Here is a 21,195-nt window from a genome sequence, read left to right as displayed (position 1 = left end):
CGTGTCTCAATATTGTTTCTATATATTAATAAAAATTCAACTACAGTTAAGTATATATATATGCAGTTGTTTATACCTACTCCTCCATTCTCAATCAGGGAATCCCTCATACAACGTTATTAATTAACTATATTTCTCCTCCCTTTCTTTTGTCTTGTTCGAACTCTTTCATTTAACTATTAAAGTAATATATTTATTCTTACATGGAAGCCGTATTTAGGATTAGGCACCAGCCATATCTGGATTTAATCCATATCTGGTGTCTAGGAGTATTAATTAATTTATTGATCAACTAGTTAATCTGATTATTTTGCTGTCTCGGATACCAGTATTATCATTGGTTGCTGGAATTTGATTCAGGTACATTATTAACAATTCACGGTACATTAGCAAGTATAACATCTGACCATATAGAGATAATGCTGTATATAATTGCTATACCAACAATAAATTCGTACTACTTTTGCCCTTTAGGGTTGAAATGCTCCAACCATCATTGGATGGTATATCCGTCATGAGGCATCAGTTATATTTGGATTTTATTTACACCATGCATTTAGGGAAATTTATATTTTACAATTTTTTAATAATAACAAACTAATTAGCTGATTTGACCATATGGGCTTATTACCGTAATATACAGTGGGATCGCTATTTAAATTACCATTAACCTTATGCATATTATCATGCACTAAATCTTACTGCTTGTGGTCAACGCCTTTCTATGATTGTCTAATCAAGATTTAAATTGCATCATTTCCTGCTCGAGGATTAGTGTCTAATCGCCAAGTAAATCTGCACAATTGAAAGTTACGCCCACATTAAGATTGCTACTTAAACACCTCTGGCAGACCAGCCAGATACCGATGTGAACAAGCCTGTAGTGAAACATACGTCATCGGATCGGCATAGCAGACGTACAAAGTTTCCGGGAGCGTGGAATCCTCAAACCCGACCCGGCGTCTGGCCATGTGAGCGGTTCTCAGCACTCAGCGTGCATAGATCAATTGTGACACACACCCGCTCTTTATGCTATTCAGAGCGGCTCTCTCATCCACAAAAGGTCTCCTGCTGCCTCTGCACTGTGGCGACACAACAGAGGAGGGGGAGTCCGGCTTGGGGACAGCAGAAGCAACTCGCACTTCTTCCTTCTGTCCCAGCAACAGGTGTTACCCGAACTCTCATCGTTCCCATTTACTGCATCATTGCACATGGGACGACAGTAGAAAGGGTAACTGACCTACAGCTGCTGGGACGTCTTTACCTTCTCAAAGTGATACTATTATATATCTGCTCCTTTGATTGTGGCATGCACATATTCATGGATACATAAAAAGTGTCCAGATTTGAGTTTATGTTACCAGAATGTATAACTTGTGGATCACTGATTTATAGGTTTTTCCTGTGCTGTACATGCATTACCTGATTAGATCAGGGATTGAATATATATAGGCAAAAGTATTGAGATAGGGATATCTTCACCTTCTCAAAGTGATAACTATATATTTTCCTTTTATATCTATGGTGATTATGTTATGCGCAAGTACATGGATACATGATGAATGTCCAGATTTTGGTTCATGTCATCAAAATGTATGCTTTGTTGATTAATGATCTGTTTGTTTCCTTTTTTGCACTGTACGCATACAGCCTGATTTAATCAGGGATTTAGCACACACATGCCTAGACATAGAGAGAAAGGGGAACAGCGTGCATGTTGGCAAATATTTCAGTATCCTTAGCATTTTGGCGAGTGATCTGACTGGCACTCACATAAACCAGCCCCTGGTTTCTATGATCAACTATCTACCACAGTGATACATGTTTGTACATTATTGTCACAAAAGTACATACAGATTGAGAAACAGACTTAGAAAGGACATGATGTCCATACTAATTAATGTCTATACACTTTGGGAATGACGACTATTTTATACTCACATTTATGATGATCAATCATCCACCACCGCGATATATGTGTGCATATTATTGTCAAAAAGCATATATAGGTTAAAAAGGGCACAATGTCCATATTAACAAATGTTTATACACTTTGAGAATAATAATTATGATGTATTTACATCTATGATGTTGCATTGAAACCTAATGATTTTGATTAATACTCTAAGGCATCAAGGTGTGTTGGTAATTAACACTAATTGTGTTTTAATTAATACCCACTACTCCTGCCTTCTTAGAGGACATTGTTTTTCTTTTCTTAAAGGATAAGTGCTTTAGTTGAGGTTACGAGTACCGCTAATCGGGTTATTTAATAGAGACCCAATGAATCTCTTGGAAGGATCTCTTAGAATGAATAACAACCCGATAAAAATTATTTGATATTATATTTTCACTTTTTGTTCTATATTATTCACTGTTACAGTATAAGTGTGGTTATATACAAAAAGGAATCTTTACTGTTTATAAATACGTACAACAGTGACTAACAGGTCAATACTGACCAATTTATATATTTTTGTTGTTTATGTCTGATCTTGATCACAATATTTTATATAAATAATTAATAAATGTTAAGTTTTAATTCTATAATTAATACATATTTTTAGATAAAAAAGAGTGCGCCACAAAGTAAGCCTTCTTTGGTAGATGACCGTCTTTTGGTCATCCACCCCCCTCTTTTCTCTAGATACTGTAATATGCTTACAGGTGCACCTCCAGCTCGGTTATATATAAATAATGGCATTTTTGCCTTTTTGATTTGGTCTCCAAAGCTGGTTTTTGAATATTTATACCTTTTTTCTCATTACCATTTATATTGATCTAGCCTGTGCATAGCCCCATAGACTATATGTCTTTTTCCTTCTAGGGAATATAGAGTGTAAGCTCCACTGGGGCAGGGACTGATGTGAATGGGCAAATGTTCTCTGTAAAGCGCTGCGGAATATGTGCGCTATATAAATAACTGGTAATAAATACATAAATAAATAAACAAATAAATAAATAAATAATGAACAATATCATTCATTGTTTTTCCTTGAACTTCCCAGACTCCTAGATGGGGATCAGTATGAAATGCTGGTGTACAAGATACCGGATGTCAGTATACCGACATTGGCATCCCACCTGCAAGAATGCCGGCAGCGGGGTAAGCGCATGTAGGCCTCTTGCGGGCAGAGCCGGCCTTAGGTATAGGCAAACTAGGCAATTGCCTAGGGCATTTGATATGCCTAGGGGCATCATCAGCTTCTGCTGATTAAAATGATATGCGGCATGCCTATATTCTGTATGTAGCATTTCATATGCAGATACAGCCACAGTCTCACACAGTATATTGGTATGCTGCATATCAGTTTAATCAGCAGAAGCTGCTTGTGCATCCTAGCCACATAGCAATGCAAATAAGATGCATTTTCATAAAAAAAAAGTGCCCGACGTTAGCATTGATGCAAGATTTGTGAGGACACATCTGTATCCAAGCAGAGGCAGAGGTCACAGTGTTAGTGGAAGTGTGAGTGCTGTGTGCATGTGAGTGGGTTGGTTGTGCAGCATACCTCCCAAAATGACCCTCTCCAGGAGGGACAACATGCTCTGCTTCTGGACTTTTCTCTTAATTTATGATTGCCATCACCTGTTTTGAACAGGTGAATGGATAAGAAAGGTATCTCGGAACAGGTGATTGCAAGCATACATTTTGAGAGAAGCCCAGGAGCAGAGCATTCTGTCCCTCCTGGAGAGGGTCATGTTGGGAGGTATGGTGCAGTAGTGTTCAGAATATGTGTAAGGAGCATTATGTGTGTCATGTAAAAATGCATTAATAATGTGCAACATATGTGTAAAGGGCCACTATGTGTGTCATTATGTGTATAAGGGCATTAATAATGTGCGGCATATGTGTAACAGGGTACTACTGTATGTCTGTAATTATGTGTATAGGGGCACTAATAATGTGCAGCAAATGTGTAGGGGGCCCTATGTGTGTCATTATGTGTATAAGGGCATTAATAATGTGTGGCATATGTGTTAGGGACATTATGTGTAAAAGGGCATTAATAAAGGTTGTCATAATGTGTAAGGTGCATTATGTTTATAAGGACATTAATGTGTCTCATTTGTGTAAGGGGCATTACTGTGTGGAATTGTGTATAAATGCATTACTAATGTGTGGCATTATGTATATAAGGTGCTCTACTATGTGGCGTTGCAAATAGAAAGGGCACTACTGTGTCGTCTAATGTGAATAAAGAGCAATAAGGTGTGGTGTAATGTGAATAAGGAGCAATTCAGTGTGATGTAATGTGAATAAGGGGCTCTACTGTGAGGAGTAACGTTTATAAGGTAAAGTGATACTACTGTGGGATGTAATATGAATTATGGACACTATCGCAAGATAAAATGTGAATAAAGTTGCAGTACTGTGTGGCGTAATTGGAATTGGGGTTACTATTGTGTGGCCATGCCCCTTCCCAGCAAGAAGATGCCCCTTTTTGGGCTGTGCGTCAAATGTGCGAACTGTTCCTATTTAAAATATAGGGGGTACAAGGACTGCTATGGGTGAGGGGTGATGGTGCTGGGAAAGAGGTGCAAGGTCAGAGGAAGAACCAGCGGTGGTGCTAGGGGCACCAGCCAAAATCTTGCCTAAGGCATCATATTGGTTAGGGCCGGCTCTGCTTGCGGGTACAGTGGCTTATTTCACTCGCCACAGGTTATTTTCTCCCTCAGTGGTTGTCATGGATACCCACAGAGGGAGAATCACTTACCTATCTGGTATTCTGGTGGCGGGATTGTTCCCCTGTCCAGATAATGGCATTGGTATTGCAATCGCCGGGATACCAACGGTTGTGTGTTAACTGCATACCCCCAGATAAATGATAATGAATGAGATAGAGCAGCCACAATGAGCAATTTCATGAACGACTGAATGATAGAAACATAGAAACATAGAATTTGGCGGCAGATAAGAACCACTTGGCCCATCTAGTCTGCCCCTTTTTTATCCTTTAGGTAATCTCAACCCTTTTTGAACCTTAATTCTTTGTAACGATATTCATATGCCTATCCCAAGTATGTTTAAATTGCTCTACAGTCGTAGCCTCTAAAACCTCTGATGGGAGGCTATTCCACTTGTCCACTACCCTTTCTGTGAAGCAAGTTTTCCTTAAATGTCCCCTGAATCTGCCTCCATCCAGTTTCAGTGTATGTCCTCGATTTCTAATACTTCTCTTCCTTTGTAGAATGTTTCCCTCCTGAAATTTGTTAAGACCCTTGATATATTTGAAAGTTTCTATCATGTCCCCCCTTTCCCTTCTCTCCTCCAAACTATACATGTTAAGATCTTTTAGCCTTTCCGGGTAAGTTTTGTGATGTAGGCCATGCACCATTTTAGTTGCCCTTCTTTGTACACTCTCTAATGTATTTATATCCTTCTGGAGATATGGTCTCCAGAACTAGACACAGTATTCAAGATGAGGCCGTACCAATGACCTATACAGTGGCATTATCACTTCTTTTTTCCTGCTACTGATTCCTCTCCCTATGCAACCAAGCATCTCACTTGCCTTTCTCATTGCTTTGTTGCATTGCTTTCCTGCCTTTAAGTCACTTGAAATAGTGACTCCTAAATCCCTTTCCTCCTCAGTAGTTTCCATTATAGTACTCTTGATATTATATTTAGCCTTTGGGTTTTTGAGACCCAAGTGCATGATTTTGCATTTTTTAGCATTAAACTGTAGTTGCCACATTCTTGACCATTTCTCAAGTCTAGCTAGGTCATCAATCATTTGTTTTACCCCTCCTGGTGTGTCTACCCTGTTGCAAATCTTTGTATCATCTGCAAAAAGCCATACTTTCCCTTTAATACCATTTGCATTGTCACCAACAAAGATATTAAAGAGAACTGGTCCAAGTACAGATCCCTGGGGTACTCCACTGGTAACTTTTCCTTCCAACGATTGCTCTCCATTTACTACAACTGTCTGTTTCCTATCCTGCAACCAGGTTCTTATTCATTTAACTGTTTTGTAATCCACCCCCATGCTTTCAAGTTTATTTAGCAGTCTGCGATGTGGGACAGTGTCAAATGTCTTACTAAAGTCTAGATATGCTACATCTACAGCTCCCCCTTGATCTATTATTTTCATCACAGAGTCAAAAAAGTCAATAAGATTTGTTTGGCATGATCTCCCACCAGTAAATCCATGCTGTTTTGGATCCTGTAAGTTGTTTGATTTAAGATATTCCACTAGTGTTTCTTTTAATAGTTTTTCCATTACTTTCCCTACTACTGATGTAAGGCTTACTGGTCTGTAGTTACTTGCTTCTTCCTTGCCTCCACTTTTGTACAGTGGAACTACATTTGCTCTTTTCAAGTCCTCTGGAATGGCACCTGTATTTAGTGACTGGTTAAATAATTCTGTTAATGGTGCCACCAGCACATCTTTTAGCTCTTTGAGTATCCTTGGGTGTATCCCATCTGGCCCCATTGATTTTTCCAATTTTAGTTTTGAAAGTTCCGTTAGGACCTTCTCTTCTGTAAATGTAGTTTCATCTACCTTATTTTTATGAATGTCCTCGCAGCTTAACTGTGGCCCCATCCCTTCTTCTGTAGTAAATACTGAGCAAAAATAATTATTTAGGTGATCTGCTATTGCCTTGTCTCCCTCCACCAAATTCTCACTCTCTGTATTAAGTCTTATTATTCCTCCATTTGATTTTTTCCTTTCATTCATATACTTGATAAAAGTTTTGCCCCCTTTATCTACTGACTGGTCCATTTTCTCCTCAGCTTCTGCCTTTGCACGACTGTGATGATATGTACCATGTCATCAGTGATAAAGCCAGAATTGAGCTGCAGCGACAGACTACCTTGTTGACAACCCGCAGAAGCGTGCATCATTCATCATTCGCATTTGCCACACTAGCAATATTTTAAACAAACTCGCTCAGAAGGGTGAAAAGAGCGATATATTTTAAAATATCATCCAGTGTGGCACTGCCTTTAGCTTTTACTCTCTTGAAGACTTGGTGCATCTCCAACCCATGTAGCAAGATGTACTGCAGCCATATTATTAACAAATACCAACAGACTGTCATGCAGTATACAGTATGTTACCTGAGGGTGGTCTTTGGGTTGCCGGCGGCCGGGCTCCTGACTGCCAGCATACCGACATGCCGGGCTGCCAGCATACCGGTGCCAGAATCCCGACTGCTGGCATACCAACATCTTTTCTCCCTCTTGGGGGTCCACGACCCCCCTGGAGGGAGAATAAATAGCATGGTGCATGTTTTGTGCCACCGTGCCTGCAGCATGGTGAGCGCAGCGAGCCCACAAGGGGCTCATTTGCGCTCACCCAGCTGTCGGTATGCTGGCAGTCGGGATTCCGGCACCGGTATGCTGGTTGTCGGGACCCCGACCACCGGCAAACCATACAACACCCGTTACCCGATATGATTTCTAATTGTGTAAGAGTTATGAAGATGTATACTAAAGTGAGTTGCAATTCTGAGCTGGAGTGATTGAGCTAAATAAAGTGTTTTTAAATTTTGCAACCAAAGTCATGTGCAGTAGGTGTTTAAAATAAAACTAAAAATTCTGGGATAAACGTGGTTAAGTACTTATTTGTATAGCACAATATACTCTACAAACACCTGTATCCAGAGAAAGCAATCATTAACTGCATAAAATGCATAGTAGTTAAAGTGATATTTTCATATGTGAAAGATTTTTTCCTGCACATCATTATTTCCTGGACTTGTCTTTCAGAACTTGTTTTTTATTTTTTTGAAAAGAGGATTATGATCGGCAGTTGATTTTTTTTCAAATATAATTATTTAAGGAAAAACTTTAAATATACTGTTGATGATATAAGAAACTGGCAAGTATGCTATATACTTGGTTTTAACAAAGTCCACATACCGGTTGAGAATGTCACTAAAAAAAGCTGGGATATTTTCTTATTGCAACTAATACAGGTTGAGTATTCCTTATCCAAAATGCTTGGGACCAGAGGTATTTTGGATATTGGATTTGTCCGTATTTTGGAATAACTGCATACCATAAAGAGATATCATGGTGATGGGATCTAAATCTAAGCACAAAATGCATTTATGTTACATATACTCCTTATACACACAGCCTGAAGGTAATTTTAGACAATATTTTTTATAAGTTTGTGCATTAAACAAAGTGTGTCTACAGTCACACAATTCATTTATGTTTCATATACACCTTATACACACAGCCTAAAGGTCATTTAATACAATATTGTTTAATAACTTTGTGTATTAAACAAGGTTTGTGTACATTGAGCCATCAAAAAACAAAGGTTTCACTATCTCACTCTCACTCAAAAAAGTCCGTATTTCAGAATATTCCGTATTTCGGAATATTTGGATATGGGATACTCAACCTGTATTGCAGTCTAAACTTGAATTTATACAGTGTACTATACAGTAGGTCTCTAAATCTTAGGAACAATGCATTCGCTACAATAAAAAACCATCCTTGGTGAAGCTGTTGAGAAGAAATGGAAAAATGTCCCTCTTGGTGCTTTTCAATCTTTTGGTAATGGCAAAACTTTTAGAATGATTGGATCCATTAACTGTAATTCTTCTTATGGTTTAACTTTGATGTTGCTCTTGTGGCTTATAATATGTGAGGAGTAAAGATGGGGACATTTAAACAACATCTATGTGAACACCAACTACATATAAAATGAGAAACATCTGCTCATCAGATTTATAGACATTTTTCTGAATTCGTCATTAGTGATTCAGTCTTTTTAAAATGACCTAGGATTCAGCGTATTAAAATGAATCCAAGAGGAGATGACTCCTTGTAATGTTTAAGACAAAGAGAAGCCTTTTGAGTCTACTTTTAGTATATATTATATAATCCCATCTGGTTTTAAAAGTGTACTTAATGGGTGGAATTCAAATGTTTGAAAAGTCGTTTGGGTGTCTGTTTTTTCCTGTCTATTAGATAGGAAAAAACAGACTCCCAACTGACTTTTCAAACATTTGAATCTCCCTCAATGTCTGTTTTTAATACTGCATCTACATTCTTACCTACATTTTATGTACAAGTTTGAGATGTGCAAGCCAAAATTCTTTTAATTAAGTATGATAGTCTTGTACGGCAATTAAACATGGAGATTCTTCCAATTAAGTATGGCATTTTGTTCTGTATATATACTAAGCTCTTGTTAACATAGACATTTGCTGTTATTTTTTTTATCTACTGTACTAAAGAAGTAAATAACTTTGTAATGTGTTGATGGACATGATTACGACTTTATTAGCCTGGTCTAATTACTGGTGGTTAACAGGATGCTATATGTTCCAGTGTGCCTAGATTACCACCAAAATGTAACTATAACTTAACTTTGTAATAAAAAAATATTTTATTCAAGTCTATCTTCATCAATTTCAATTTATTACCAATGACATCTTGTGCATGGTGTATCCTATGAGACTGTTTCATTTCTAAATTATTACATTTGGCAGCACTGCAGATAATGTGTCCATATAGTATAGAGGAGCACAAATGATGGTGTTTCTGAATGCCTATTGTGTTTGTAGTTCTTATGGCTATATAGGGGGGCTGGACTGCACACCCTTGTTCTAAACATAGTAAAAGGTGCTACCATGCTGAGACTGTAGTGCCACACAGAAAAAAAGAGAAAGTGCATGCGCTAACCACTAAAAACCCTGGTAATTAGTACATTTGTAATAAACTCTGCAGTTTAGCATGGAGTAAAATGGAGGTTCTTAGCATCATTTTTGGACAAAATACATGGGCCCACCTGCCATGGCCAAGTGACCTCATCATGTAGGTCCCTAACATTTCTAACATTAAAATCCTGAGCACGGTTCCCCCCCATCCAGGCCAGCACAATCCAACTGCCCAAAGGCATCACACTAGTGAGAAGAAGCAGTTTAAGCGCTAAAAGGTGTTATATTATTAAGAAGTAGCAGCTCATCACTAAAAGTGTTACATCCAGTAGGTGAGAATTAGTAATTGCAGTGTTGAAACCACCTTGGGGTGATTGTGTTGTGCTTGCCTGGGGGGTCCCATGCTCTGGCCTTGAACCATAGGAATATTTGGGACCCATGATGAGGTCATCTATCTATGGCAGATGGGCCCATATTGTTTAAGTCCTTATAGCTACCAGGGGTGCTCAAACCATAATACCATATAAAAATGCAATTGTACAATATTAAATCATTATTACACCAATAACCGCTTGAAATTCGGTGTTATGAGGAGGCCTAGTGCTTTCAATATGGACCTGTGCTACCCTAGTTGAATGTTCCTGCATTGATTTTGTGGTCACAATTTGCTTACAGTATTCAGTCCTGTGATGAACTGGCTAGGGCTATGTGACTATGGTTGCTGTAATTACCTTTTAATCAGTTAAACATATTACACAGGATCTGTTGCTGATACAACCTGGTATATTGTACACTTGAGGTTGGTCAGCTAGAGATCTTGTGCAATTCATATGAATATGAAAATAATATTATCGCAAAATTGTGTGGTATAATGATAGGGTAAAATAATTTCTTCTTTTTCTGTCTTTTCCTCCTCTTCTTCCTTTTCCTCCTATGATGACTGGGATGAATGTTATCAAAGGATGAATGTTTCTAAGGATGTCGTCTCTGACTTATACTGGATAATTTTATGATCAATCTGCAAAGGATTGTGAAGTAACTTCAAAATATCATTGTTCTCTTACCTACAGGTAATTACTCGTGGAACTACACTTACCGGCAAGTTGTATTGAATCTGCTGATTATCACAAATGAATACCATGATTGTTAAGCACTAGGTAATAACTCATGGAACTACACTTACCAGATAGTTGTATTGCATCTGCTGATTATCACAAATGAATACCATGATTGTTTAGCACTAGGTAATAACTTGTGGAACTAAACTTACCAGCAAGTTGTATTGCATCTGCTGATTATCACAAATGAATACCATGATTGTTTAGCACTAGGTAATAACTTGTGGAACTACACTTACCAGCAAGTTGTACTGCATCTGCTGATTATCACAAATGAATACCATGTGTCACGATCCAGGTAACTAAACACACTTATTTACCATCCAAGTGCCTTCTGAGACTGTCCCTGCACTCCAAGCCTGGATTCCATCGGCGCTGTCTGCGTGCAGCACGCTGCACGGCATCTCCACAGTCTCCCTTCAGCAATCCCAGCAGCCCTGTCATGGCAGCTATTCAGCATGTTCCTCCCGTTCCAGTGGATGGTGTCTCCTGATCTCTGCGGCCTCCGCCGCAATTACTACAGTTTCCCACATGCTGATTACAAACTGACTTCCAGCCATCTTCAGTGTTTCCACATTGTCTCTGGTTACCAGCAGTGTTCCTTCACCGGCTCCAGCTATCGCTTCCATTTGTTAGCAGTGTTCCAACATCGAACTACTATTCACCTTCGCTGTTCTAACATCGAACCAAAGTTCACCTTAGTGCTCCTAACAACAAACTTTGACATCATCGATGAGTTCCGTAGCTTCCTCACCACCTGGGCCGATTCCACCCGGCATCCCTGACAATTCACCAGTACTCACCTCATCGCAGTACTTCATCATTATCTCCAGCCTCCAGTGTGTCACCTGCTGGTCACTATCAGTTCACTTCATCTATACAGTGGTTAGCTGTTGGTTCTATGAACTTATCATCTCCGGGTCTTCCAAGACTGCATCATATTCTGTTTACACCACTCCCAACAGAATCCTAATTACTACTGCATTTAAGGAACTGTGTTACTACTTCTATGCTACAACTTCAGATTGCTGAGCATTGCTATTTCTCCTGAACTGCCAATGTGTAATCTGAACTGTGCTTAATAAACAACTTAACTTTTACATTGTCGTCTTGGTCATGCCTTCGGGCATCGGTGATAAAGGTTCCCTGCATGTCCAAAAACCCCATACTGCCTCCCAGGTTCAAGTACACATCAGCCCCTATGCCTGAGGCCTCTCCAGGTCCGCCTCAGCCCTCAGGTGGGACACCATAATTGTTTAGCACTAGGTAATGGATAGTTGATTTATTGTTATAAGTAGCTTTAAGCAGATTCTATTGTAAGTTATTTGAGGTATCCATTTGTTTGTTTAAGTTTTATTGCCTCAAATGGGTGATGGGCTAGGGGTGGGTCCAATCAATCAATGTACTTACAAACACATGTTTGTTGGTCTTGATATTAATGTATAGTCTAGCTGAATAATCCTTGGCTGAATCAGAATGGGATGAATGTTATGAAAGGATAAATGATTCTAAGGATGTCATCTGTGACTTATACTGGACTTAAATTGGATGGAAACTGAAATGAAACAACAAACAAGTGCGATACATCCTTTAAAAGCCAACAATACTTGGACTGCATCCCAACTACAAATGTATGTTCTAATATTCTCCAATCCTCACTGACTCAGGAAACTATACAATCACTTTCTGCAAAAAACAAACAAACTGTAATGCAATTTTTAAGCGGACCCTGCAAATACCTGAAAAACCAATTTTGTACCAAAAAGTAGCTAATGAAGGAACACTGACTTGCTGTTTGCTAACACTGTGTAATTTTCCATCTTACTGTACATCAGCAAAACATTTGCCTTACTGATAACCTGGAGACACTAACCACATTATAAATACTTGCAAATTGTCTTTATTTCTGCAGTTCCACTGCTCTCTCATTCAGCCACCACTCCTCTTCCTAGTCTCATTTTACTACCACTATTTACCCTATCCACACTATTGCCAGGCTGGCAACATCCCCCATTAATTCCTTGTTTTCCTAATTCTTTATTCTAATATCTCCCCTGTCTCCCATCCTCCCCTCTGTCTCCCTTCCCTTCCTCTTCTGTTTCCCCATTGCAATCTACGTCTGCCCCCTCACAGGCTCTCTACCCCACTACTCAACCCTGCTCTCTCCCTCCTCTGCCTGTCACCTCTCCTCCACTACTATCATTCTACACTCCCTCCATGCCTATCTCCTCCAGTCTCCCTTCCTAGCCAAGGACCCAGCACCATCATTACACCCTCTATATCCCTTCTTTCCAAATTAATCTTACCTCAATGCTCCAGCAACCCTGATAATCTCATTTACATCTCTCCCACAAACTCCTACCCCCGATCCTGTGCCCTCTGGAATGCCAGTTCTGTTTGCAACAAACTGGTCCCTACTCATGACCTTTTTCATTTCCAATAACTTGCACCTCCTGGCCATTACAGAAACCTGGATTACTCCCTATGACATACAGACAAACAGTGGCAGTTGCTCAATCATTCCTGGAGATAATTATATATCAGGTGCAAGAAAGGGGGAGGGGTCACAGATAAACAGTAGACAAGGGGGTGCTTTTTCCCCCTGGTAACCCCCCAACACACTAAAAATTACCTGCAACCATACCTGAACCTATCTGGTAATAGAAATTCAGAGAATTGGTCACACATGTTTGCAAATACATGTTTAGCTGCTGAGCCACTTCACGGCTTCTCTGATTTCAGCAGTCCTAACACTACATAATAGCAGTGCCCACATTGGGCCATGTGATTTGTCTACAGTAAGGCCTCATAATAAAGGCTGTTACTAAACCACATCCATACAGAGAGCTAACTTACCTGGGAGCCACTCCCAGGATCTCCCGTTAGCACTACAAGGAACAGCAAGCCTTTCAAATATTGCTCCCATTCATATCTTTGCAAACATGTGTGACCAATTCTCTGAATTTCTATTACCAGAGAGGTTCAGGTATGATTACAGGTAATTTTTAGTGTGCTGGAGGGATACCAGGGGGAAAGCACCCCCACTCTCTGTCTGCTGTTTGTCTGTAACCCCTCCCCCTTTCGAGCACCTGATATATAATTATCTCCAGGAATGATTGAGCAACTGCCACTGTTTGTATGTGTGAGAAAAGCATTGAATGGGAGCAGTATTTCAAAGGCATTCTGTTCCTTGTAGTGCTAATGGGAGATCCTGGGGGTGGCTCCTGGGTAAGTTAGCTCTCTGTCTGAATGTGTTTTAGTAATAGCCTTTATCATGAGGCCTTACTCTAGACAAATCACATGGCCCTATGTGGGCACTGCTATTATGTAGTGTTAGGACTGCTGATATCAGAGAAGCCGTGAAGTGGCTCAGCAGCTAAACATGTCTTTGCAAACATGTGTGACCAATTCTCTTAATTTCTATTGCCAGATAGGTTCAGGTATGCTTACAGATAATTTTTAGTGTGCTGGGGAAATACAAGGGTGGGTAAAAGTACCTTCCTTCTCTGTCTGCTGTTACTCCCTATGACACCACTTCTCCTGCTGCTCTCTCTGCTGGGGGCCTCACTTTCTCATACACACCCCAACCCGGTAGAGTGCTTTTACACTCTACCTACACATACCAACTTATACCTCCAGAACCATCCCTTATATTCTCTACATTTTAGGTCCATGTTATATGCCTCTACCAACCTACTAATCTTCGAGTTGCTGTCATTTAGCATCTACCTGCCATTTCCTCCAAATTCCTTGACAAAACTATGCTTCCTCTCTTCTGACATTTCCTCCATTATCCTAGGTGATTTCAACATCCCTATTGATAACCCCACAAAATCATCTGCCTCTAAACTCCTTAACCTCACTTCACTTGGTCTCTCCTAGTGGACCACCTCACCCTCCCATGTGAATGGGAGCTCACTGGATCTGGTTTTCACTCATTGCTGTGATATTTCTGACTTCCCCAATTCCCCTTTTCCCCTCTCTGACCACAACGTGATCTCTTTCAACTTATCTATGTCTGCTTCCCCATCTCTCCCTCCTAATGCTACCATCACTAAGCGTAACATTGAGGCTATTGATACCTCATCCCTATCCTATCCTGTTTGACTCGCTTCTCTCACCTATTCTCTCTCACACATAACCCTGAAAAAGCCAAATCCCTATACAATGCATCTCTTACTTCTGCTCTTGGCTCTGTCGCTCCACAAACCACTATTCACCTTCACAGATCAACACCTCAACCCTGGCACACCAAATGCACCAGATATCTTTAAAAATGCTCACGTACTGCCGAGTGACAGTGGAGGAAATAACTCTCAAAGGCAGACTTCCTTCATTTCAAATTCATGCTCTCATACTTCAATGCTATCCTTTCCCTCTCTAAACATTCATACTTCAAAAGTCTCATCTCTACCCAGTCTTCCAACCCCTGGCACCTCTTTTCCACTGTCAACTCCCTCCTCTGCCCACTACCACCTCCTCTCCCTTCCTCATTATCTGCTCTTGACTTTGCCACTTATTTTACATCCAAGATTGACTCCATACGTCAGTACATCACATCCCACCAGACCAGCAACCAGCCACCACCCATCCCTTGCCACCCCTTCCCTTCCCTCTCACCAACTCTGACATCTTTCTCCCATGTATCTGGTAAGGAATTCATGGCCCTCATCCATTCCTCCCTCCAACACACACCACCTTCCTACTTGACTCTATCCCCTCCCACCTCCTTCATTACCTCTCGCCTTCTGCTTGTGTCTATCTTGCCCAACTTCTCAATCTCTCCCTCTCATCTGACACTGCCCCCTCTGACTTCAAGCCTGCACTTGTCTCCCCTAGTCTTAAAAATCCTACCCTTGATCCAAACACCCTCTCCAACTATCGACCCATCTCTCGCCTCCCTTTTGCATCCAAACTCCTTGAGCTTATTGTCTATAACCGCCTCACGGCCTTTCTTTCCTCTCACTCACTGCTTGACCCATTCCAGTCTGGTTTCCATTCTCTCCAGTCCATTGAAACTGCCCTCACAAAAGTGTGCAATGACCTCCATGCAGCCACTACTCTCTGCTAATTTTTCTTGACCTCACTGCTGCTTTTGACACTGCGGACCACCCTCTCCTTCTGCAAATCCTTCACTCTCTTGGTCTGCGTGATACTGCCCTTTCCTGGCTGTCCTCCTACCTCTCTGATAGTTCCTTCTCTGTCTCCTCTCATGACTCTACCTCCCCCCGACTTCCACTAACTGTTGGTGTCCCCCAAGGTTCTGTTCTTGGTCCTCTCCTTTTCTCTCTCTATATGTCCTCTTTAGGTGAACTCATTAGTTCTTTTAACTTCCAATATCACCTCTATGCTGATGACTCTCAAATCTACCTTTCCTTCCCTGATCTATCAATGGCTCTCTTCACTCGTACCTCCAACTGTCTCCCTGCTATCTCTTCCTGGATGTCCCAGCGCTTTCTTAAACTCAACATATCCAAGACGGAGCTGATCATCTTCCCACCCTCCTGCACAACCTCACCTCCCACAATCTTATTATCCATTGATGGCATGACTATCTCCTCTAGACCCCAAGTACACTGTCTTGGCGTAATCCTTGACTCCTCTCTCTCCTTCAAACCACACATTCAGCACCTCTCACAAACTTGTCATTTTCATCTCAAAATTTTTTCCAGGATCAGACCCTTTCTCACCCAGGATGCCACCAAGACCATTATCCACTTACTGATTATTTCCAGACTGGATTATTGTAATTTCCTCCTAACTGGCCTCCCTTACAATTGCCTCTCTCCACTCCAATCTATCCTCAATGCTGCAGCCCGGCTTATCTTCCTCACCAAACACACTATGTCCAACGCCCCTCTCCTACAAGCCCTTCACTGGCTTCCCTTCCCTTTCAGAATCCAATTCAAACTTCACACACTCACTTACAAAGCACTCACCCACTCCTCTCCCATTTACATCTCTGACCTTATCTCCCTTTACTCTCCCACCCATCCTCTTCGCTCTGCTAATGCATGCTGACTCTCCTCTCTTCTGATTACTTCTTCCCACTCCTACCTCCAAGATTTTTCACATGCTGCTCCCTTACTCTGGAATTATCTACCTCTACCACTCAGACTCTCCACCTCTCTAGATAACTTCAAACTGGCTCTCAAGACCCACTTCTTTACCAAACTCAGCCAAATCTCATCCTTACCCTCTGAACCATGCTCGGTCTACCCTATCTGTGTCACCTCTGTCTGTCTGTCTGCCCCTCCCCTTTAGAATGTAAGCTCTCATGAGTAGGGCCAGCTTCCCTTATGTGATCAACCTTTTCTTACTTTAATAATTCTCAACTGCCCAAATCCTGCAGTTCTCGGCCACCTTGATACTTATCTCAGTGTTGTCTACTGATGTAGTTATGCTTAGTTACCCTGTACTTGTCCGATATCGTCTTCAACTGTAAGTCACTGTTTTCCAGTTTTGATTATGTGCATATATACTCTGTAATTGGGCGCTGTGGAACCCTTGTGGTGCCATATAAATAAGGGATAATAATAATAAAATGTCACACCATATTTTTAAATGCATTTATTTAAAGTCTTTACAATAGCAAGTTCCACGCTGAGGATTGCCATCATCAAATTAAATTTTGCTCATGTGGCTGTACCCCTGTAACAGGTAAAATACTGGCATGCATTTCTGTTGCTGTCTTGATCTCTAAATAGACAGCAAGTACAAAATTATGACTGTATTGCCGCAACTCCATCCCATTATGCCTATTCAGAATTAAGGAAGTGCAAGCTAGGGAAACAAAGCTTAATATGAATATAGGGAAAAGAAAGAGATGTTACTAATGCTAAATAACCCCAAAATGAAAGTATGAAAAGTACTGTATGCATAAAAACAAAGCATGCATCTCAGTGCAAGGATGTGACGATAAACCAAGTAGAGCAGCATTGTTCAGTCACCAGAATGGACTGCACCGCTCTGAACCAAAACCAATGATTATATGTCACAGATGTTTTATGACTGTTTTTACAGTATGTCTTTGCTCTTTCTGCAATAATGTCTCTCTTCATCTGCAATAATGTCTCTCTTCACTGCCACTCCTGCTGTTACAAAACAGAATGCAAACAGTGACTGTTGCAATTTAACTAAAGGACTAAAGTGTAGAGTTTGGTAGAAATATGAGGCATGAAAATTTTTAGAGGTGATTAGCTCCCTGCTTTCTTCATATGATTTACCTGTTTCTGTACATCAGTAGAAATTACCATAGATTCTGTGATATTGTGTCACTACCCCTTCATTGATAGTTGTGTCACTACCCCTTCATTTGGCAATAAAGATGACTGCCAAAGCAGCACCAACCTCTCCCCCCTCCACCACCTCAGTTTACTGACAATTCCCCTTCCCTCCCTCACTAGTAACAAAATACTGTAAAACAATATATTGTAATGACAAGAATATATATATATATATATATATATATATATATATATATATGTATGTCACCTAGCCTCATCGGCATTGCATGGTTCACATGCACGTGAGCATGCTGTGATGCCCCCCAACAAGTGTCACATCCTAGGCACGTGCCTTGTTTTTCAGTTTATCAGTTATGCATCTGGCAGCCAGGTAATTGATTTAGGAAGCTTTTGAAATGTGAAAACATTTACAGTACATCCAAGAACTACTGTATATACAAGAAATGGCTTCTAGTTCTTAATGCCATCCTACATTCCTTCCTTATCTGCCTCAAAATATAAATTTCTATCTAATCTCTAGCTACCATGCAATCCTAATAGTTTATCAAATGGCACCAGTAGAATATGAAGCATGTATTGTCACCTAAAATAGTCATCGGCTACTTACATTTCTGACACTGAGGTTCAACCAGGTCTAAAGCAATGAGATCCCACCAATTGTGACAGCATCCTGTGGTTCTTTCAATATTTTATTTAATGGCAGACTGCATGTGCCAGTGGGCCTTTAATCTTCAAGCATGGTGGCACTTATTGTTCCACAAGTGTCAGCATGTCGGGACAGGCTTGGTGGCATCAGGGGTTAAAGTGGGGAGGACGAGGTGGAACTGAGTTCCATCACCTGTAATGGTAGGGGGAACTAGTTCCACCTCCTCCATTGCCCTGCACAGTAATTCCAACAGAAAAGCCCACCCCATCTCCATTATCAATGATGCAGGCTGTGCTAGTGTTACTGATGAGCTGCAGCCAGCTCGCCCTTCCTCAGGTCCTGGTGGCTCTATGGTCCTCCTACATCTACAGCTCATCCCTCTTTGTACTCAGACATGCTGTGTCTTTTGGACAGCATTCATACCCTCCTCAGGTCACAGTGGCTTCCTTTTCCGGCATGGCGTATGTGATGTCATGCTGTCACCGCTGCTGAAGTGAAGGAGAGCCACGAAGAGGAGCAGAATCTGTGCATCTTGAAGACAAGATAAGAGAGAGCTGGATGAACAAGAGATATGGTGTAGCTGGTGGATGGATACAAGGAATGGAGCTGCTGGAGGGAAACAGGTGGTGATCTTCTGGAGTGACAGAGGCAGAGTTGTGTATAAGGGCACTACTGTGGGCATTATGTGTATAAGCAGCACTACTGTGGCCATTATGTGTAAGGGGCACTACAATTGTGGACATTATATGAAAGGGGCACTTCTACTGTGGGAATAGTGTATAAGGGGCAATAATGTGGACATTGTGTATAAAGGGCACTACTGTGTGGCATAACATGTATAAAGAGTACCATTGTGTAGTGCAACATGAATAAAGGGCACTACAGAGTAACGTAACCAAAATAAGGGGCATTACTATGTGGTGTAATATGAATCTTGGGCACTACATGCGGTGTAATGTAAATAAGATTGTGATACTGTGTGGTGTAATTTGAATTAGGGGTACTGTTGTGTGACCACGTTGCTTCTTTGTGAGATCAATGTCCCTTTATAAAGAATAGGAAGTAGGGTACTCATTTATAGTTTGTAGGAGGGTGCTGAAAACACCAGCACTGGCCCTGTCTCCACTTAATTTGAAGGGAGGGGGTTGTTAGGTGGTAGGGTAAATGAGTTCCACCACCTCCCCAGGACCAATTAAAGCTCTGAGTGGCACTGTACCTATAGCCCATCTCTAACAAACTTGTTAAACACTTAACTGATGATTTTTTTCCCCAAAAATCGCTCTGAAATTGTAGGTTTTTTTATGAGTGAATTAGGCGAAGAACATGAATTTAACCTTATTCAAAATGATTTTTGGAAAAAAAAATGTTTTTGTTGTTTTGTTCAATTGAAAAAAAATAAAATAACATTCTGAAACATTAAACATCGACTGGGAATATAGGTAACATTGCAACACTTTTTTCCCCCAAGACAGCTGCAAGGTACACAGGGGGTGACTTGGTAAGGTTAGTGAACCCTTTCCCAGTGGCTGCCATTGTCTGCAGCCACTGGGTGGGGGATCCAGCCGTGCTGACCAATCAGCAATGAACAGCAACACGAAAACACTGAAGGGAGGGTGCAGGGAGGCAGAGGGGCCTTCCGGTCCTTCTAATAGCAGCAGTGGAAGGAAGTTTCTTTTCCCTGCTGCTGCTAACACTGTTTATCTGACTGGTCACATCCTGTGCGACCAGGTCAGACAAGACACTTGCTGGTATGGTCGCACCATCGCGACATTCAGTGCTTAAAGTGATCCTAGAGAGGTGGTGGAACCCCCCCCCCTCTCCCCAGTGCCCATGGGGCATGGTTGCAAACAGAAAGAGGCGTGGTTACACAGTAGTATCCCCAATTAAAATTATGCCACAATTTTATTCATATTACACAACATAGTAGTGTCCCTTATTCATGTTATGACACACATTAGTGTCCCATATACACAAATCCCACAGTAGTAGCACCCCTAATACACATAATGTACACAGCAGTAGCTCCCCTTATACAATGCCCACAGTAGTAGTGCCCCTTATGCAAGGTCCACTGTACTGGTAGTTCCCACAGTGGTAGTGCCCCTTATATCAAGCCCATAGTAGTTGTGCTCCTTATGCAATGCCCCTTATGTCCCCAGGAGTGATGCCCCTTATGAAGTGCCCCCTTTACAATGCCCTCATTAGTAGTGCCCACAGTAGTAATGCCCCCAGTCATTTAGCCCTCTGTAGTTATGCCCCCAGTGGTAATGCCCCTGCAGTTATGACCCCAGTAGTTTACCCCCCCCTTTAGTTTAGCCCCCCCAGTGGTAATGATCCCACTAGTTTAGCCCCTGCAGTAATGCCCCTAGTAGTTTAACCCCTGTAGTTATGCCCCCAGTAGTTTAGCCTCCCTGTAGTTTAGCCCTGATGTAGTTTGCCCCATGTAGTTTAGTCTCCAGTGGTAATGCCCCCTGTAGTTTAGCCCCTGCAGTTATGCCCCCAGTAGTTTAGCCCTCATGTAGTTTGTACCATGTAGTTTAGCCCCCCTGTAGTT

This window comes from Pseudophryne corroboree, chromosome 3, assembly GCF_028390025.1.
Source record: "Pseudophryne corroboree isolate aPseCor3 chromosome 3, aPseCor3.hap2, whole genome shotgun sequence".
Taxonomy (NCBI): domain Eukaryota; kingdom Metazoa; phylum Chordata; class Amphibia; order Anura; family Myobatrachidae; genus Pseudophryne; species Pseudophryne corroboree.
Note: the sequence above shows the minus strand (reverse complement) of the source record.